We start from the raw sequence: 22,782 nt of genomic DNA, 5'->3' as shown, positions 1-22,782 counted from the left end.
CGTACTCCAGAACGAAAAAATTTTAGAAATACAAACTTAAAATATTACCCATCATGCTAGACGCTTCTTCTAACACAACGACATTCACATTTCTATTATCATAGTATTTTTTTCATTTCTTCAATCAATACCGTCCAATCTTTGAATTTTTCATTAAATTGGAGTGTAGTGCCTAAAAAATGTTAGGCAGGCTGCTACAAAGATAGTAAAGCCCAACAGTTAGATAACAATGGACATTCATTGTACTCAATATGCATTTAAAGTTATGAAGAAACAGAAATGAAACTATATAGCAGGTATCCAGCCGGGAACAAACACTATGAAACTGGCACTCAAGTATTGTAAGGAAAATCAGATTAGCATTCATCTAACCAAAGCTTCTAGCTGCTAACAATTAGTTGTTAAAACCCTAACACTAAACAAGCGATCCCGCACATATATCTAGCTTTCTTCGCATCCTGCCAGTAATAAATGCATTCAAGCGCGTAGTAGCAGCTTGCACAAATAAAGCAGTTTAAGTATGATAACCAGAAAAAAGAAACGGAAACATGAAAACAGATGGAATAAGAAGTGTCATAAAAATGCGATCTTTGACCATGTAAATAAGTGTCTTGAGTGACATTACCAGTAGATCAGTGAGTTCACGATAGCACTTCCCTAGCTCCATGTGTTCCTGCAAAGTGGAAAATATAACCTATAAATAACATAGTGCTCAATATAACTTAGTAAAACTCTTCATATGAAGATATACGAAAAGAGAGAAAGCAGATATCACCTAGCGCGAGTAATGCTCTGCATCCCTCTTCATGGAAGCCATCTCAACTCTCATTCCTGAAATCGAGCATTTCAAGAAGGTACTTAGGGTGATGTTCACAGATAACTCACCATGCATGATACGGACCTAGAGGTTATGAATGCACTGTTCAGTTTAGAGATTCGAACAAAATACATCTCAAACATAAACAGACTTTATATAAGCCGATCAAATTAGTAGCCTTTAATTGAAATCAAGCAAGATGGTATCTTCTCCAATATTCAATCACATATTCAATCCAAACAACATGGTCGATATTCAAGAACATGTGCAATCTTTAAGCACATTTACAAAACAGATTTAGAACATTTTAAAATCCTCTTAGCAGTAGAACATAAACATAAAAATCCAACAGAAAGACAAAGCAGCATACCAGTTCTCTATCTTCCATGTTGTTTTCATGTGGATCTTCCTAACTTGTCCCAAAATACCGTGCACCTAGTTCACCTGCAAGCATCATCCCACAACCAAAAATTAGACAGAACCAACGAATACATAAGGAACCAAGAAAATTTTGAAGAAGCACAAAAATGAGGACAGTGAAACCCAAAAATCGAATGATGGTTCTAACAAAGCAAAAGCAAAATAAGACAACAAACAATTATTGTCAAACAGTGCATAACCTATTAAATCAAAGGGAAAAAACGAAAAGCCATACCCTACCATACACCCCTCTCTGACTCTCTCCTCACTGACCCTACACACTAACCCATTAATTAATCCCAACAAATGCACACAGCCATGCTTTCTCCTCTCTCTAACTATCTCTATCTCCCTATCCATCTCTCCATATCTATCTTTATCTCATCACGAAACAGAGAAATCAAGGGAGGAAACAGTGTATTACCTGTTCAAGTAAGGGTGGGAACAGTGAAATCAAACTCTCCCATACCTCCCTCAGTAACCCCTTCCTGACCGACCAACCCCACTAATTGCACACAACCATGCCTTCCCCATTAATTGTCGTGGAAATGGCTTCCAGCTAGAACCCCTACCCTTGATTCGCTCATCCCACCCCTCCCTCTCTCATCCCGTCTTTCCTCTCATCCCGTTTGCAACGCATGAGTCTTCCCTCTCTCCTCTTCTCTCACCCACGACTCTTCCATCCCTCATATTCTCTTTGCCATACACCCCTCTGTCACTCACCTCACTGACCCTGCGCACCAACCTTTCTCCTCCCTCTGTCAATCTCAATCTCCTTATCCATCTCGCTCTATAAAATCATAAATCCCCCAAAACCGGACCTAACATGCTAAGAAACAGTGCCGATACCCTTACCCTCCTCGAAACCCTAATCAAACTACATCAAATGATACCTACCTGGTGACCCCCATCTCGCCCAAAATGGAAAGGACAAAATTAGGGCCGGGCTGCTAACCCAAAACCAACAGAAAGATCAGATTGAAACACTATTCATTTCTACAGTGCCATTTCCAACCTTTCTTTAGACTAAAGTAAGTGTTAGATGGAACTAATAGGCGGAATTATAAATGCCCTTCATAATTAACTACGACCTACTTTGTCAGAATATTCTTACTGTTTGGTTGGTCTAGGTCACTTCAATAAACTGTTTGTCCTGAGTGTTTTTTTACCCTCGGTGCCACTACAAGGCTTTGAGAGCAATCATGTGAGCGAGTGTGCCATTGCTGGATGTTGGTAGTAGACAGAAGAAATGATCATTTTCAAAGGAGTCAAAAATTTCACATCAGTAATCACAGTAAAAAAAAGACAACATTATTATTTTCCAACAGAAATGTCAATTCTTATGTGGCCTGATGTAGATTGACAGCAAAGGTGATTGGTACCTAATTTGACAACAACTCTAAATCTATTTTTATTGATTAATAAAGGGTTGTTCTATTGACATTCTACATATTGTTGAATACACCTCACATACTTAATACACCACACATTTGCTTTTCCAATTAAAATTTATATTCATATACACCACATATTATTGAATATAACCCGCATACTTTCCCATAATATCCTTACACCCTACGCTCTCAACATAAACTCCACATTTTATACATACACTCCACACTCTTCCTTGCATAATTCAAGGAATTATCCTAGATATGGCGATCCTTTTGGATCCCACATGCACAGTGGAGCTCCTCATTCATTTCCCAAGGCAGCAACCTGCTTCCATACTTTTCTAGACATTATGCTGAAAGCAATCCTGATCCATATGGGATTTACCCACAAAATGCATCGTTTCACCATCCTACTTGTCTTTACCTGCGGGGTTCAGTGCCATACAGATGGACAAGTGACCTTAAACCCCAAATGGGAAGCTTTGTTCATTCCCATCTAGATGAGGTGGTGTTAACCAGTGGTGGTTGGCGATGTCTTCCATTTTCTCATGGTGCTTCATTTATAAATCATTATAAAGGACAAAGAGAGAGTGTGCAACGGCAACAGAGAGAAGAGAGAGATGTGTAATTGTGAGGTGTATGTTATCTCACCCCATTGTGTCTTTATTTATAGTAATAGGGAAGGTGAATTCCTTACCCCAATATACCCCAAAGAATTATAACTCTAATATGATAATATCTAGTCTTAGAGATATGGTAGAATCCCATAAGGATATCCCATATATGATAGGATTTACACGATAACATTTCCAATCTAATAGGACTACAACACTCCCTCTTGAGCATGTAAATACTCAAGTAAATGGCGCATCAGGTCTTCAACAATAAAGTAAAAACAGCTGATGAAGTCGTCGGCACAATGAGTGAATGAGAGTCTCAAATCAACGGAAGAATGCATAAAAAGGAAAGCCTACAAAACCTCATTATGGTAAAACCCAAGGTGGGAGAAAAACCTATAGAGTAAGGAGAAAAGTGAGAAGTTGCATTAAGTCAAAACTTAACATCTTCTTGATGCAAGTAGAAGAGCTCACAAGGGTATGACCAGCTCCAGGATGGGTGCCTCCTCAAAACCTAGTTAGGTAGAAAAACCCAATGGGAAAATTGCTCTTAATTGTAAGGAAAAAAAGTACATTAAGATCAAGTGAGTATACTTATGGATACTTCCCCTGAGTTGGACAAAACTTTGAAATGAGAACTACAAGCATTGCGTATGAATTTAGACACACCAATTCCTCGGACAAGGTTCTGGAAGGTTGACTTCGGTAGTGACGTCTTGTAGAGGTTGGCAAGGTTGTTTAGGATCAGCTTGCATGACTTCAATCTTCTAATGCTTTGATGATGTGATGTAGGCGCAATATGTCTTGGAGTTGACTTTCTTGATGTATAATGTCTTGGTCGGGTGGATGCATGTGGCATAGTCTTCATGGATCGTCATCGGGACTCAACGATGGATGAAAACAATAGGTACTTCGAATATGCTCAACAAGAGCTTTCAACAATGTCTCACGTGTGGCATATTGAAGTCAGGTGAGTTTTGGGATGATTCAAAGATTTTGCAACTAAGGTCATATCGTGAACCTCCAAGATATTATGATATCCCTAACAGTAAAAACATAACCATTTGGGGATGTGATTTGTGTTAGTTTGATACGTAATCAGCTACAACATAACAAACAAGGCAAACATCATTCCAAGGACTAAGGGGTCGGATCCGCTCGAGATGTATTGGGATTAGCCCAAATTCGTAGTACCTTCAGCGGTCGCATGTAGGCACGGTGATGCATCTTTACTAATAAATCAACAGCAAAGGATATGTCTTGGCTAACGCAATGAGCTAAGTACAACAAAGCGCAAAGTTGAACTCAGATATGGAACTTTAGATTCCATAACCTCTTCAAGGGTCTCATTTGCATATAGCGTATGGAAGATCGTAGGTATACTCAAAGGAAACACATTTGGGGTGTAATTCGACTGGTATACCAAAGTACCGTCATAACAACACTTAAGCTTCAGGTCAAGGTATAAACGAGTTTTCCCAAGATCCTTCATCTCAAATTCTGTCTTTAGGTGTGAGGCAGTTTTCTCAAGCTCTTCCAGATACTTAATGAGATTCAAGTCTACGATATAAACTGTAACTCTAGCATTCTTAATATGACTTCATAGTTTAACACGCAAAGGCATAATTCATATCCCTACCTAATCAAATAATCACTTTGACAGGTATACGACATCCGTCAAATTGTTTCAATCTGTAAGTGAACGCCTCAAAAGAGTTAAGAGGGTGTTCCGTGGTTTGAAACTATTTGAACTAGTCCATGCAATTCTTCGTGAACTTACATGTCAATCTCCGTATCAATATCCGTATGGAGAAACATTAACCACATTCAATAATACTGTTATCAATCCTAGGGCGTTTGAGAGAAACTTTGCCGTGAGGCGTGCATCATATCACATTATTTCATTCATCTCATTCGCTTCATTTCCCACTTGTAACACAACAGGGTTACCTTGGGCAATGTAGGAATGATAAGTCCAAGAACACTTTGGTAAGGAATTTAATCTGGATTCTAATTTTGGATATCCAATCAGTTCTGCGTTGTCATTAATCAACAAAATACGTTTCAATATCGTCGCTTTTCATTTACGTAGGTAGCTACCATATAAGTGAAAACATCATTGATGATAATCTCATTCCAATTCCATTATCTCATCCAAACTAGTATACTGGACCAAGAACTTCAAGTCTCGGGAGTAATCCGGATTAATCTCATAAAGTGAAAATGATTGAGATAGTGATCGAGCATGGATTCATTTCGTGACATCACCCTACTCTTCTAGGTAAGTGAATCCTATGAACCGAGTGATCTGTCATGCTTCAGGTCAAGACAGATTAATTGGCTATCAGCTAATGTACTAGACCGTCCAACAGGTGCAGCCAAACCGTCCTTTAGGGGTGACACATCCTTCAGGGGCAGCACATCTTTCAGGGATGTTGACTCGATGTCTGTTAAGTACGTTTGTCCTTGCAGGTCTATTTACAACATGTATATGGTCTCGTCACTTTAGTGAGATTAGAGGAATACGTCTAGAGCAACATTTTGAAAGCTAGAATACATCACACTTGCCTATATCACACCTATGGGTATGGCGATCGAGATGAGACATAGTGGACAACATCCATGCAAATTCACATCATTCTACAAGAACAATGATGCTCTTATCTCCCCTAATGGCGGGAAGACTATCTTATTGAAATGATAATCCACAAGATGAGCAGTAAAGAGACCGCTTGCAAGGGCTCTAAAAAGCTAGTGCGAATGAGAATCATGATTGACAAATATTCATATCTTTCTTTGAGGACCCATATTGGTATGTTGCGGCAAAACAACTTGGCACATGGAATGCACACCTAAATGCGTAAGTATGAAACGTTAGGTTTGTACCCAGTAACTAACTGTAACACTAGAAATGGTTGGGTGTCAATGAGCCTTAAGGCGGACCATTATAGATGCGTAAAGGTTGCATAGCCTAGGCAAAATTTGACAGATTGGTGTGTTCACCAAGGTTCAGCTGATCATTTAAATTGCACTTCTATGATTGCTCTACGAGGCTGTTTTAGGGTTAACATGGGAATTCGATGTCCAATTATAAACCCAAAAGAAATGTAGTACTTATCTAAGCATCTTTGATATGAACTCTCCAGCAATATCCAGTCTTTTAGACCTTATGAGATAATTAGGGTGGTCAACCCTTAAAATTAGCCAAGAGGTTAAGCAGCAATGTGTGTGGACAAACATGTGACCATTTTGTCAATACATCAACCAAAACCATAATTATTTATATGGTCCACATTTTGGTTGGATTAGTCCATAAATATTTCCTTGAATCCACTGTGAAAAGAAGTTGATTTCGTATCTTTGTGATGGATGATATAGAAGATCAAATTTCCTCTGTCACTCACCTCACTGACCCTACGCATCAACCTTTCTCCTCCCTCTGTCAATTTCAATCTCCCTATCCATCTCTCTTTATAAAATCACAAATCCCCCAAAACTGGACCTAACATACTAAGAAACAGTGTCGATACCCCTACCCCTCCCCCTTGCTCTCCTTCCATCGCCATCTCTATCTCTGTCTCTGTCTCTGTGTCTCTCTCCTTCTCTCTATCTCTCTTTCTCACAGACCCTTCTCAAAACCCTAATTGAACTACAACAAATGATACATACCCGGTGACCCTCATCTCACCCAAAATGGAGAGGACACAATTGCCCTTCGTAATAGACCATCCCCACCTTAGGATTGTAATCTTAGATGGGAAAAAATGTAATTAAATAATCTGGGCCTTACTGAGGGCCGAGCTTCCCAGCCAAAACCAACGCATTTAAGCCTGGCTAAGGGCCAGGCTGCAGACCCAAAACCAACAGAAATATCAGAATGAAACACTGTTCATTTCAACGGTGCCATTTCCAACCTTTCTTTAGACTAAAGTAATTATTAGATGGAACTAATAGGAGGAATTATAAATGCCCTTCATAATTAACTATGACCTACATCGTCAGAATATTCTTACTGTCAGGTTGGTCTAGGTCACTTGAATAAATTGTTTGTCCTGAGTGTTTTTTTACCCTCGGTGCCAATACAAGACTTGAAAGCAATCATGTGAGCGAGTGTGCCATTGCTAGATATTGGTAGTAAACAAAAGAAATGATGTAGTAAAAAATGTCACATCACCAATAACAGTAAAGAAAAAAACAACATTATTATTTTCCAACAGAAATGTCAATTCTTATGTGGCTTGATGTAGATTAACAGTAAAGGTGATTGGTACCTAATTAGACAGCAACACTAAATCTATTTTTATTGATTAATAAAGGGTTGTTCTATTGACATTCCACATATTGTTGAATACACCTCACATACTTAATACACCACACACTTTCTTTTTTAATTAAAATTTATCTTCATATACACCACATATTGTTGAATATAACCCGCATACTTTCCCATAATATCCTCACACCCTACGCTCTCAACATAAACTCCACATTTTATACATACACTCCACACTCTTCCGGGCATAATTCAAAGAACTATCCTAGATATGGCGATCCTTTTGGATCCCACATGCACAGTGGAGCTCCTCATTCCTTTCCCAAGGCAGCAACCTGCTTCCATACTTTTCTAGACATTATGCTGAAAGCAATCCTGATCTATATGGGATTTACCCACATAATGCATCGTTTCACCATCCTACTTGTCTTTACCTGTGGGGTTCAGTGCCATATAGATGGACAAGTGATCTTAAACCCCAAATGGGAAGCTTTGTTCATTCCCATTTAGATGAGGTGGTGTTAACCAATGGTGGTTGGCGATGTCTTCCATTTTCTCGTGGTGCTTCATTTATAAATCATTATAAAGGACAAAGAGAGAGTGTGCAACGGCAACAGAGAGAGGAGAGAGATGTGTAATTGTGAGGTGTGTGTTATTTCACCCCATTGTGCCTTTATTTATAGTAGTAGGGAAGGTGAATTCCTTACCCCAATATACCCCAAAGGATTATAACTCTAATAGGATAATATCTAGTCTTAGAGATATGGTAGAATCCCATAAGGATATCCTAGATATGATAGGATTTACACGATAACATTCCTAATCTAATAGGACTACAACACTCCCCCTTGAGCATGTAAATACTCAAGTAAATGGTGCATCAGATTTTCAGCAATAAAGTAAAAACAGCTGATGAAGTCGTCGGCACAATGAGTGAATGAGAGTCTCAAATCAACGAAAGAATGCATAAAAAGGAAAGCTTACAAAACCTCGCTATGGTAAAACCCAATGTGGGAGAAAAACCTATAGAGTAAGGGGAAAAGTGAGAAGTTGCATTAAGTCAAAACTAAACATCTTCTAGATGCAAGTAGAATAGCTCACAAGGGTATGACCAGCTTCAGGATGGGTGCCTCCTCAAAACCTAGTTAGGTAAAAAAACCCAGTGGGAAAATTGCTCCTAATTGTAAGGAAAAAGAGTACATTAAGATCAAGTGAGTATACTTATGGATACTCCCCCTGAGTATGACAAAACTGTGAAATGAGAACTACAAACATTGTGTATGAATAATTAGGCACACCAATTCCTCGGACAAGGTTCTGGAAGGTTTACTTCGGTAGTGACGTCGTGTAGAGGTTGGCAAGGTTGTCTAGGATCAGCTTGCATGACTTCAATCTCCTAATGCTTTACTGATATGATGTAGGCGCAATATGTCTTGGAGTTGACTTTGTTGATGTATCTTGTCTTGGTCGGGTGGATACATGTGGCATAGTCTTCATGGATCGTCATCAGGAATCAACGATGAATGAAAACAGCATGTACTTTGAATATGCTCAATAAGAGCTCTCAACCATGTCTCACGTGTGGCATAGTGAAGTCAGGTGAGTCTTGGAATGATTCAAAGATTTTGCAACTAAGGTCATATTGTGAACATCCAAGATATTATGATATCCCTAACAGTAAAAACATAATCGTGTAGGGATGTGACTTATGCGGGTTTGATACGTAATCAGTGACAACATAACAAACAAGGTAAACATCATTCCAAAGACCAGGGGGTCGAATCCGCTCGGGATGTATTAAGATTAGCGTAAATCCGTAGTACCTTCAGCGGTCGCGTGTAGGGGCGGTGATGTATCTTTACTAATAGATCATTCCAATTCCATTATCTTATCCAAACTAGTATACTGGACCAAGAATTTCAAGTCTCGGGAGTAATCCGGACTAATCTCATAAGGTGAAAATGATTGAGAGAGCGATCGAGCATGGATTCATTTCGTGACATGACCTTACTCTTCTAGGTAAGTGAATCCTATGAACCGAGTGATCTATCATGCTTCAGGTCAAGACAGATTATTTGGCTATCTGCTAATGTACTAGACCGTCCAACAGGTGCAGCCAAACCGTCCTTTAGGGGTTAGGGGTTAGGGGTGGCACATCCTTCAGGGGCAGCACATCTTTCAAGGATGTTGACTCGACGTTCGTTAAGTACATCTATCCTTGCAGGTCTATTTGCAGCATGTATATGGTCTCATCACTTTAGTGAGATTAGAGGAATACGTCTGGAGCAACATTCTGAAAGCTAGATTACATCGAACTTGCCTATATCACACTTATGGGCATGGTGATCGAGATGAGACATTGTGGACAACATCCATGCAAATTCACGCCTTTGTACAAGAACATTGATGCTCTTATCTCCCTTAATAGTGGGAAGACTGTCTTATTGAAGTAACAATCCACAAGATGAACAGTAAAATGATTGCTTGTAAGGGCTCTAAAGAGCTAGTGCCAATGAGAATCATGATCGACAAGTATTCATATCTTTCTTTGAGGACCCATATTGGTATGTTGCGGCAGAACAACTTGGCACATGGAATGCACACCTAAATGCGTAAGTATGAAACGTTAGGTTTGTACCTAGTAACTAACTGTAACACTAGAAATGGTTGGGTGTTAATGGGCCTTAAAGCGGACCATTATAGCTGCGTAAAGGTTGCATAGCCCTAGGCAAAAGTAGAAAGATTGGTGTGTTCACCAAGGTTCAGCTGATCATTTAAATTGCGCTTCTATAATTGCTCTGCGAGGCTATTTTAGGGTGAACATGGGAATTCGATGTCCAATTATAAACCGAAAAGAAATGCAGTACTTATCTAAGCATCTTTGATATGAACTCTCTGGCATTATCCAGTCTTTTAGACTTTATGGGATAATTAGGGTGGTGAACCCTTAGAATTAGCCAAGAGGTTAAGCAACAATGTGTGTGGACAAACATGTGACCATTTTGTCAATACATCAACCAAAACCATAAGTATTTATATGGTCCGCATTTTGGTTGGATTGGTCTATATATATTTCCTTGAATCCACTGTGAAAAGAAGGTGATTTCGTATCTTTATGAGGGATGATATAAAGGATCAAATTTCCTAAACAAGCGAGCTTGGCAAAGTGTGCTTGTAAGCATAATATCCTTACTTCGGGTAAGAACATGTGTCACAGCATCATTGTTTGACCTAAGTGTCCTAAATGGTCGTGCCAAAGAAAGTAAAGTGCTCAATCACCCGGCTTTAGGCCGGCCACATGTGGCGCATCCCAGCTAGAAGGCAACCCCTTGGCCCCAAAATATAGATTCAGGCTTTGTATTTTTGAGGTGGCGCAAAGATATTCCACTCTATTTTCTTCAGTGGTTTCATTGTTGATCATTGTTCTCTCGAATATCCTTAAAGACTCAACGATGTTCTTTCGGAACAGGGAGAATATAATGTCTCTTAAATGGTAATTTAGTACCATTCATACAACAAGGAGTGTGCCAATGCTCTTAATCATGTTGGATAGATCTGAAGTCGTTGCTAGAGATGTGATTTAGGTATAAAGTTAGTGTGCATAGTATTGCATTCATCAAGACAACTCTCCCACGTGTTTAATTGAATTCGGTCAATTAACTCATATTCGAAGACAATATCGATAAGATCATCCATAACTAAAAAAAACTTGAAATTGGATTATGGGATAGACAAGCCCAAACTTGGGTTTGAAAGGTTCCAACCGAAGCTGGAGAGGTTTGTTCGGTAAGCTTTTGCCGAAGCAGAGCATACATTTCAGTGGGCCCCAACCGAAACTGGGTATCACCATTTGGTAGACTACAGCCGAAGTTGAGTCTATACTGGTCTCTCACATTTATGGTAGTAATAAGATCCGAGAATTTGGTAAACTTCTGCTTTCTACACTATTACTTCAGGAACGAGTTAGAAACATGGAAGGATGATAAGTGTTCTCCAGTCAAAATTTGATCAGATTTATAAACTTCATAATCGTACTCATTCATCGACGTAATCATGGTGTGCTTTAGGAAAAATTTATCATGATTAAACGGTCCATAAGAGCGAGCCAAAAAGCATGGAATCCTCGTTTGGAAGGTATTTCCGTTTGTAATGCTTCAGGCATAAATCTTCAAGTGAAGATTATGGCAAAGGCTTATTCGGCTGTTCTATGGCACTGTTGGCTTCAATGGTTTCTCAACTTCTTGATAGTCAAGTGAAGATTCAAGTCTTGTACCCACATAAAGTGGTTTCTGTTAGAAACGTCCAAATCAGGGAAATCGAACTTGTGACGGTTTGACAATCCATTGAATGGAAAGAACAAGATTATGATTAGTGCTATTGAAATATGATATCCATAAGCATCAAAGTTCGAACATTTCAAGTTCTAAGACATGGTGTACATGAAAAACGTCGGGTTTTCATTGTTGTATTGTTTTATGAAAATTTCGGGTTTTATAGGCACTAAAGTCGAAACTATAGGTTCAAATTTAGTTATGAACTTCCAGTTCATAAACGGAGGTACCTGTAAGAAAATAGAATATAATATACAAAATTGCTTTAGGAACTCAATTGTGAGTGTTTTGGGACTATGAAAGGGAGTCATCAATTCAAAGAAAAGAAATAAAATATTGAACTGTTAATGTCCAAAAGTGGGCTTCAGGCAAATAATTTTGTATATCTTGTCAAATTAATGGACTGCTGGTCACTAATAATTAATTCAATAAATCGAGACCATTTGGGGTCGATTGTAAAAGCAAAATAATGCAAAGTTTTAGGCCATATATTGGGCTAGATGGTTGCATGACATGCAAAAGCAAAGACTTTAAAATAGGTTAAAGCCACGAAATTAGGCACCAAAAAAATAAATGGGTGCGGGTTGAAAAAAAAAAGCCAAAAATGGCTTTAGGCCGAGAACAAGAACAACCTAGCAACATCAGGTTGCTTGCTGTAAGTCAGACTGGTGCGGGCTGCTGGATCTGTAAGCCCAACAACAGCTGTTGCAGTGAGAAAGCAGCGATTGGGCCAAGTCACAAAGGTCCAGTGATGCAACTGCAGGCTATAGAGATAAAAGAGAGCGGGGCCGGAAAAAAAATAAATCTGTAGCAGTAGGCATGCTGCTGTAACACAGGTCGAGGGAAAAATTAGGGGAACAAGCCCAGTCAGCTGCTGGAGGCTTGAGTGTTGGCTGGAGGCAGAAGACTAGCAAGGTTGGCTTCTGATGAGGCGGGCATAGATTGAGACTGCAAGCCCAATCGTGAAGAACCCAGGCGTTCGGCCTGGTTTGCCAAGAGGGCTGCTGTTTTCACTAAACATTGAAACAATGTCGTTCTAGGTGTGGCTCAACGCGGCTTGGCTGCAAGCCAACCAAGGCTTCGACACAATTCCCAGATTTTTTTTTCTATTTTCTTTTTCGAATTCTAGGGTTTGGAAAAACCCAAAATTACTTCTATTTTCTTTCGATTCTTTGGCTCACAAATTCCACATACCGATTTATAATTGCGTAATGCATAAACGTATACATATTGAAAAATATATGAACATATACAATATATATATATATATATATATATATATATATATCAAAAGGAAAATATAAATGTAGGGGATTCATGCTTCATGGACATTTCAATTATCTTAATTTATTTTAAAAGAACCTGATTGGCAGAAAACAATAGGGCCTTTGAATTTGTAGAAGATCCTTCTCTGAAAGCCGGAATTGCATCTCCAATGCATTGCATCACGTTCAACAAAGAAAAATTAAATTTAATCAATAGCATGTAGATGAATTCAATAAAATAATAAATTAATCATAAAAATGATGATTAAAACGTAATACTCTCATGATTGAAGAATAAACTCTTTTTAGCGCAATGTCAAGAGCGTGCTGATAATGTGTTGTAGGCCTAATTTACTGAATCATTATAAAGGACAGAGAAATGGGGTGTGGCAGCAACAGAGAGAGAAGAGAGATGTGTAATTGTGAGATGTATGTTATCTCACCCTATTGTGCCTTTATTTATAGTAGTAGGGAAGGTAAATTCCTTACCCCAATAGGATGACAACTCTAATAGGATAATATCTAGTATAAGAGATATGGTAGAATCCCATAAGGATATCTTAGATATGATAGGATTTACATGATCACATTCCTAAACATTTTTATCATCATCATCATCATCATTATTATTATTATTGTTGATCCTAAAAACTACCAAGCCTACGTGGAGCGCAGGCCAAGTAATCTATGAGCTAACTACGTCATTCGGTTGTGTGCGGGGCGTGCCAACTCGTTGGCCGAGCTCGGCTGAGGAGTAAATTTGTTGATGTTGCGTTGGGTGCGCGGCTGACTTCTGCGTCTTGCGATTGCGGCCGAGGAAGGAACACGTCTCGGCCTCTTGGGTTCTCGAACCTGAAGACAAGGCTACTATTCTTACAAAGTTCAATATCAAATTCGGCTTTCAATGTGCCGAATGTAATAACTTGTAACACCTCACTTCGCTGAGAAGGCTAATGAGATGACCTCAACCAATAAGGATTCGGAAATCCTTCTCGACCGAGACTTGGATAGGTAACCAACCGTCCTCGTCGTAGTGTTGTTGATGCCAACGGAAGATACTGCGAGATCGGCTAATTCTACGGTGATAGAGCTATCTATGCCGACTTAAGATATCACCGGTTGCTTTCACAGTGCTGTTGATGCCAACGGAAGATGTGTCAGCGAAAATGGAAAATAAAAAATCTCAAGTTGTTGAGAGAGTTTGCACAGGGCAGTTGTGTGTTAAATTGGGGGTCATTTTGAATGTTGCACTTCCTCTGTATTTATAGGACTGATGTACGTATTTACCGTGGCCTGGATGATAAGCAGAATGTTTCAATTGCATCTGGAGACCTAGTAATGGAATATTCTAAGACACGAAATGACGACACCATACGGATCTGGACGGCAAATGGGACTTCTGTATGCTAATCTAGTTTATTCCAACCTTTGACTTTATCTTTTATCCCATCACTACATTAGTTGGAAAGCCACACACGGCAATTCAATTCTCAAAACAATCACCTTGCTTTTCTCAAATGCTTATTTGCCCTACACGTTGCAGATGTCTATCCAATTACCTATTGGAATTCACCCAATCTGCAAGTTTCCTATGCATGCATGAAGACCATGTGTCCCAACAATTGTTTTGCCATCTTATCGCCACCACGTGTAGAATTATTTCCCAAGCATATCACCATTTTTTCCCTCAACCTCATCGTATGCATGCAGATCCGTCAACCAAAATTGATCCAAACCACACATTCAAACCAATTCGAATCGTGCCGCTTGTTTCCAGCCTGAGATATATTTTCCATCTTTCATAAGAAAAAGACAAGATAAATCACTATTAAAAGATAATTATGATAAAAAATCACAATATTATCCTTCAATAATTACAAAATTATCTTCACTTCTTTTCATCCAACGGTTATGAGCTACGCCCATTCAACGGCCTTGATTGTACAGGCCGAAGATGTAATTTCGGGTCCAAACAATTATTATTATTATTATTATTATTATTATTATTTCTAAAAATACTTATTACAACTCTGAAAATAATAGTTTAAGTTTGACATATACGGAAGAGGGGATTAGGTCGGCTTTGCTTCAAATGCATCATTCCAAGTCTCCGGGACCCAACGGGATGTCTCCACTCTTCTATCATAAATTTTGGCATATTGTGGGGACATATGTGGTAGAGGCAGTTCAATCTTTCCTGAGTTCAGGTCATTTATTACGTGAAGCTTGCTTTACGCATGTTATGCTTGTACTAAAAGTGAACGAACCTCAAGATATGACCCAATTAAAGCCAATTAGCTTATTCAGTGTAATGTATAAGATAGCGACTAAAGTGTTAGCTAAGTGCCTCAAAGGGATGTTCTCTACTATTATCTCGCCACACCAGAGTGCGTTTGTGTTCGTGGCAGGAATTTCCGTCGGGGATGTTCCCTGGCCGACGAGCACACAACTCCCCGAGAGGTCGGCGCCGGTTGATGCTTCATGTCGGGCTTCTGCTTTACTGGTAGGCTTGTCGATCAAAGCCTAGTCGGGCAAGGCTGAAAGAGAAGGACATAGTTAACTTTGAAAGGTGCCTTTGTGGGGCCTTAGCTGTAGGCCTTGAGGCTCACAATCAAGATTAACTTTTAAGTGTTCAGGCGTGCCACTACCATCTTCAGCATGGCAGATGTAGAACGATTGTTGAATTTTAATTGTATACATACCCAAGAGACTACTTTAGTTATGACAGGTGCCTTTGTGGGGCCTTAGGTGTAGGCCTTGAGGCTTCCCGTTAATAACTAACTTAGTATTTGAATATATACATATGGTTCGTTTCCTTGGTTATATAAATCTTATAACCATTATACTTCTGATTATCTGAACCCGAAGGACAGAATGAATCCAAATAGGTGCCTTTGTAGGGCCTTAGGTGTAGGCCTTGAAGTTTCCCATCAGAATTCATTCTATACTCATCGTTCTAGCCCAAAGGACATAATGAATCCAAATAGGTGCCTTTGTAGGGCCTTAGGTGTAGGCCTTGAGGCTTCCCATCAGAATTCATTCTATACTCAACGTTCTATAGTAATCATAATATAATAGAAATAAAACTAGGTGATAGATCGATTACTTGCGCCCCAAGTAACTTCGGACTTCTTGTTTATCAAAGCTTGTCATGGATGGGTTAAGTCCACATAAGGTTCTTTTTTATGCCTTGAGGCCAAGGACTTTTGGATGATCAAATCTTACATGCCCGAGGGCTTAGAACTTAGATCCGGTTTGAACTATAAAGACATATTCAACTCGGATTTAAGCGCTGAGAAAGTCTTTTAATAGCCATATTACTAGAGATAACTTGAATACAACTTGTAGTATACAACATATTGTTAGGCTAATGAATGAAAAGACAAAAACAAAGAAGGTCGGGAGGTTTAACATTGTCGGCCAAGGCTAATCGTCTTGTAACTTCCTATCTTTGTGGTTTGTCAAGGGGGTTGAGAACTTTCAAAAAAAGGGTAGGGAGATGGGTTTGTAGAAAGAAATCGATACTACAGTAGGTTCTTGACCAGGTAGCAAAGCTATTACAAAGGTTTATCCCGAGAAGGATGAAGGCTTGGGCTGACTACAGCTTCGTTTTGAAGGCAAATCTGGTTTGAGCAGAGTTTGTGCTTGTATTTGTTTGTTTGATTGAGTGTCTTTATTCCTGATTTCTTTTTATTCTTTTATAGACAACTCGACTTGTCTTCCTGTAGCAGCAACCTTGCCCGAATACAGCTTGAAGGGTAGTGACTCATCAGCTATTTACTTGTACTGCCACTGTAAAGTACTTTTGGGCTGATCAGCTAGCAGGTCTATACCACTTGGCCCTTGGGTAGGTGAGCAAGTGGTGCAAATGACATGCACCTAGTCAGGAAAGCCCTTTTCTGCCTTCTGGATTTGGGCTGGACTTCGGACTTTTCTCCTCTTCGTTGGGCCAACTCCCTTCTAAGCCCAAGATTTAAGTTTTAACCCAAACAGTGCCCCCTTCAATCAATATTCAGACTGGAATTCCAGGCGCCAATATTGATTGAATAGCTCTCTATTAATATCTACGTCTTCTCTCTAGGGATTTACACGCTTTTCAACTGCAATCACCGCCTTCCCACAGTTATTCTAGCCACTCACGAATCCCTTACATTCTTCTTCTGCAATCGAAAATTTCCTAACTCTGAGATGTTTTTCTTTTCTAAATCTTTCAATTTCTCCGCTGACCCTTGCCCGACATCTTCTACCTTCATCGCCTTCGTTGCCGTCCCTTTTCCATATTTCATCAAATGGCTTCAGGGTCCAGTTTAATCCAACCATCCTATGAGTCTGGTGAAGGTATCGCCACTTTGCGTCGTTTACTCAACGGCCTGCATCGCCCTCGGGCAGGTTTGTATTCTGAACTTTTCTTTGAAGTACATGGGGTACAATCGTTGGGTCCCGCATGGATCTCTCGGGTCCCCACAGTGATAGAGGACAATATGCCCAAGGATAACTGGTTTTCCCCAAACCCCTTTTCGGCTAAGTCGGGCATTTCTTCATCCAAGTGGTCATCATATCACCGAGGCTTTCCATTGATGAATGATTCGGCGTGGACTTAATGGATTGACGAACTAGAGCCAATTTTTAAGAAGAAATGGATGAATAATGGTATTTACGAGTTGATAATGCTCTCGAAAACCACCATTATTCCTAAGCCCGAACTGCTGGCCTCTTCTCTTCTTTTCTGGAATTCGAGCACAAACACTTTTGATTTCTGCATGGGTCCCATGTTTCCAACTATTCTTGATATGGCCCAGGTCTTCAGGTTAAGGCCATCGGGCAGGATAGTAGATGTTACTCAAGACTGGGCCCTCCCATCAGTTGCTGAAAGCTCAGGTTCATCCGCTTCCTTCCTCTCCCTGGAATATAACTCTGCAACCTTCAAGAGTTACGGGACCTCGTTCAAGGGATTCATCCCTTTTGTAAAAGAAAATTTTGGAGCAGGTTCTCCTCATGCTGATAGGGATCAAGAGCACATGTATTTCCTCTTATACTGGCTCAACAAACATGTTTTCCCCAATAAATCTAAAGGAGTGAAGGTTGAATGGATCCTCCTGGTGGAAGCTCTTCATAACTTTGATGATGTAGCAATAGGTCCATTCCTTCTTTCCCATCTTTACCATCTTCTCTTCGAAATGACCCAAGGCGAACCATTTGAAACTAACCTGAATGGACCCATATAGATGATACAAACCTGGCTCCAATGGTACTTTCCAGAGTTTCGGGCTGCTAATTTAGAACTCCCAGAAGGTGTGGCTCCTGCCCGAATCTTAGCTGAAGTTGCTCCTACTGATCACTCCACCTTTGCCTGTTTCTATTTTTTCAAGGTTTGTAGGACTCGATCAGACCTAGAATGGGGTGCATCAGTCTTGAGGAGATATCTTTGGTTCTCTGATCAGGCTTTTCAAGATGCTCCTGGGGAGGATGCCACTCCCTTTTGCAGGGAAAAATTCATTAGTTGCATTCAGTCGAGAGACATGGCCTGGGGAGTTCGGGGCAATCGATATGATCGAGGGTTGGAGGTGTATCACCCTAACTTTTGTAACAGGCAATTAGGCTTTAGGCAAGCCATTCCCATCCCTTTCTTTGACTCCGTTCATTATGGCACTTCCTTTCGTTTATCATCTCCCTCCGAGGTGGTCTTTCGAGCTGCCCGACGTAGTCTTGAAGTTATGAATCAAGCTGCCCGAAAGTCCATAATCCTTAATTTTGAATGCACCTCACTCTTCTCTTCTTGGTGGGAAGACAAATGGGCTAGGAAATATGGAGGAGATTTGAAAGAGGCTCATAATCGCCTCTTCAGTCAACTTTCTCTAAAATCATACCCCAGTTCGGGCGAACTTGAGAATTGGAAGGAGATGATCCAGGAGAAGAATCGGATTCTTCTGATAGGTATTTCTTCTTCTTATCTTGATTCTATATCCTTTTCCCTGAAGTCCTTTTAACTTTTTCCTTGCTCATTCTTGCAGCCCAAGTAGATGTTGAATCAGTACCTTCGGAGTCCGAGAATGACTCGGCTGATGCAGCAGTTCTTCATGGAGTTGCGGCAGAGGCTAAAAGATGAGAAGCTGGGGAAGGTGGGGATGTTTCTGAAGATTCAAGAGCTGAAAGAGAAGCGCCTGAAGCCACCTTCCAAGTATCTAAGCGAAGGAAAACAGTTGTGATTGAGACCTCTGATTCTGATCCTGCATCTCCTCCCAAGTCTAAACGATGAATTCCTACTCCCACCAGAAAGAGTAAGAGAACCAGAATCGTCCAGACTCTCAAGTCTTCAGACCCACCTGCTCCGGTTCCTGAAGCGGGTAGAAAGAAATAAAAGTCTTCAAGTAAGTTGTCTTCTTTTCTATCAGATTGTCACCTTTGTTTTCTACTTAGTTACTCATGTTTCTTCTTGAACATAGGACCTTAAGCATCAAAGAAACCAACCATCGCCTCTAAGGATGAACCATTAGGAGCCGAAATGCACAAAAAACCTGAAGACCTGCGAAACATCACCCTCAAAGAACTTGAGGTATAGTTTACTTTTTATGTCTGCATAGTCTCTCCTGTCTTTACAACTCTGTGCATGTTTTCTTGAGTCAGGCTGCTAGAAAGGAAAAACTTCATCCGCCCGAGGTCTCTTTACCACTTAGCCGAGAAACCAGCCTTTCTCCCCCCCGGGTTAATCCTTCGGAGGTACATTCCCTTCCTTCTTTAGGTAACTCTTATAATTTATGGAACTAATGCCTGATCTTCGTTCTTCTTTCAACTTCATCCAGGTTGGGGTATCTACCCCCTTGCATAGTCAAGGTTCTCCTTTGATTTCTCCTTCTGTCCTAGAAGCAACTCCTTCTTCTCAATTTGATCCATCTACTGGAGTAATGTTGCACTTCGTGGATGAAGACAGTAATTTAGTGAGTAACCATCCTTGCATTGATTTCCCATACATTGTTTCAATATTAACTTCTGTTTACCTCTTTTTTCAGCCTTCTTCACCACATAACACTCAACACCCGTCAGTAGCAACATGTGACGAACCTGTAACTCCTAAGATTCCTGTGACTTCAGATGCAACTACTCTGTAGGTTTTTGCTTGCCCGACAGTTACTCTTGATGAACCTCCTTCATCTTCTCCTGGTCGAACTCAGGTAAGGAGATATCTTCCTCCGGTCATTCTCTTACCATCTGCTTACTAATAATTGCCGTGATTTCTGGATACTTCTAGAGTATTGGTGAAGGCTCAGGTGTAGCTTTTTCTTCCCCTGTCAATGGTAGAGAACCTTATTCTCAACCAGGAATTAACACCCTTCCTTATGAAGCTCCAAGGCTTAGTCAGGTATATTTCTTCTTCCCGACACCTCCCTTTGCTTCAAACTGTTTTTCTGTCTTAATTTGGCCTTCTTTGGCCTTTGCAGCAAATTGTGGAAGAAGCTTCTCCTCCTCGCTTAGTTCGTAAGTCAAAGCCTTCGCAGCCACATTTGACTATTGGGAGTGCCGGGATTGCCCATCCTAGAATTGAGAAGGTCGGGGAGCTGAAAACTGCCCCACTAATAAGCATTACTTCATTAGAGGAAACTGGAGAACAAAATCCCCCTCCTGCTTCTCCTTTTTCAAAAGCTGCTAAGTTGCCCAAGCTTTTTAAAGAATTCGGGCAACTTGAAACAAGACTAAAATCTTCACAGCATCCTTCACCTTCCGACTTTCCTGAGCAGCAACGAATTTTCCAAGAATGGGCAAGGAAAGACTTCTCAGCATCATTCAGCCTTAAAGCTCTCTGTGACCTGGAAAAGGTTACGAATGATCTTTTCAAAGCTGGTCAACTGTCAAAAACTCAGCATGACTCCTTTCTTTCTTCCTTTGAGAACTCGAGGGCTCTCCGGGATCAACATATGAGAGCTAAACGACAAGCTAATCGCGTAAAATGTTTCCAGGAGAAAAAAATCAAACACTTCTGCTCAGGTAAAAAAATTGATGAATGACGGCTCTCTGACAAAAGCAAGGATCGAAGTAGTGACTTCTGAAATCCAGAAGCTAGAAGAACAACTGGTTGTTCTCAAGGCTGAGCAAGCAACTTTTCTTGACACCCTCGAAAATCAAATTGAAGAAGTGAAGAAATCAAACTCGGAGCTAGAGCATACCGAGTCTCAACTCGTAAATAGTCGCACTGTGTTGGCCGAACCTAGTAGGATTTTTGCAATCATGCAGACATATCAGTCTCGAATAATCACCCTGAGTGGAGATGTAAATTTATTAGACTAAGGTTACTTGTAATCCCTCTTTTAGTGGAATGAACATGTTTGTCTTTTGCTTTGCTTCTGGTCCTTGTTTGAACTTCTTTAGGGCAACTCTTTGCCCCTTGCTTATTATTTCCTTTCTTCTGCTTTATTTACCAGCACTGCTTTTGGAATAGGATCATGACCTCTTGGTCCCTCTCCTGGCACTTTATTCGAGCAAGGGTGTTGTGGGACCCCTGAGATTCATCTTCTATCTCTACCTTAACAACTGATGACACTGGCTTCTCCATCTAAACTAGATGGATTGTGTTGATAGGAGCTTCTGGGAATGGATTAGTATCAACCATTATACTAGCTTGTGGCTTGTCAAGTAACAACTTTCCCTTCACTATAAGGTCTTGTATCCAGTCTCTGAACTGGACACAATTAGTTATAGAATGGTTGAAGGTATAGTGTAACTTACAATACTTCTTTCCCCTTAGTTCTTCTGGTTTGGGCATTTTTTTCGCACTGTCGGGCACAATTACCCTTGCCCGCACCAGCTCTTCATAAATCTCAGGTGCTTTGGCTAAATCGAACGAATAGCTCTGGTACTTGGAAGGTTTCATCGGAACAAAGCCTCCATCGTTCATCACAATCTTCTGATCTTTGATGGGTTGAACTAATCCTTTCACCGTTAATGGTTTGAAAGGCGTAGTCATCTCAGCGGCACATACCTCAACTTCTTCTCTGTCATGGCTATCTTCCTGCTCTGGCCTGATTTCTCCTACCTCCACTCGATGAATTGCAGCTTTGTTTTTGTAGAAGGGAGTAGCTTTGGAAGTATGCTTCACTTGCTGTTCTTCTAGCAATAGTCTTTCATATTTTATGGCAGCAATGACCAATTCCTGTAGCTCATTAAACTGTGTATCATAAAATCTTTTCCGCAAAGGTAATCTCAGAACCCTTTGAGCAATTGATATGAGCTGAGCTTGGTTAACCGGGAATTGGCACCTCATCCTTGTCTTCTTGAACCTCATCATGAAGTCTTCTGTGGACTCATGCTCGTATTGTTTGACTTCAACCAGATCATTAATAGTCATTTCTGGTTCTATTCTATAAAATTGTTCATGGAAAGCCATCTCCATTTGCCCCCAGTTGGCAATAGAATTAGGGGGTAATAAAGAATACCACTGAGATGCTAGCCCCGACAATGAATTTCCAAACAACCTTAACTTGTAGTTTGGGTTGTCTTCATATGCCACACAGTGATTAGAGAATTTGAAAATGTGGTCTTTGAAGGATACACTGCTATCTTCACTCGTGAACGTTGGGAACACGGGCATCTTGAAGTTGAGGGGAAATGGATTTTGTTCGTCAATGTGTTCAGGATAAGGCTTTTGATAAGTAACTCTGAACACTGGACGAGCT

Source organism: Malus domestica, chromosome 07 (assembly GCF_042453785.1).
Source record: "Malus domestica chromosome 07, GDT2T_hap1".
NCBI classification, from domain to species: Eukaryota; Viridiplantae; Streptophyta; class Magnoliopsida; order Rosales; family Rosaceae; genus Malus; species Malus domestica.
Note: the sequence above shows the minus strand (reverse complement) of the source record.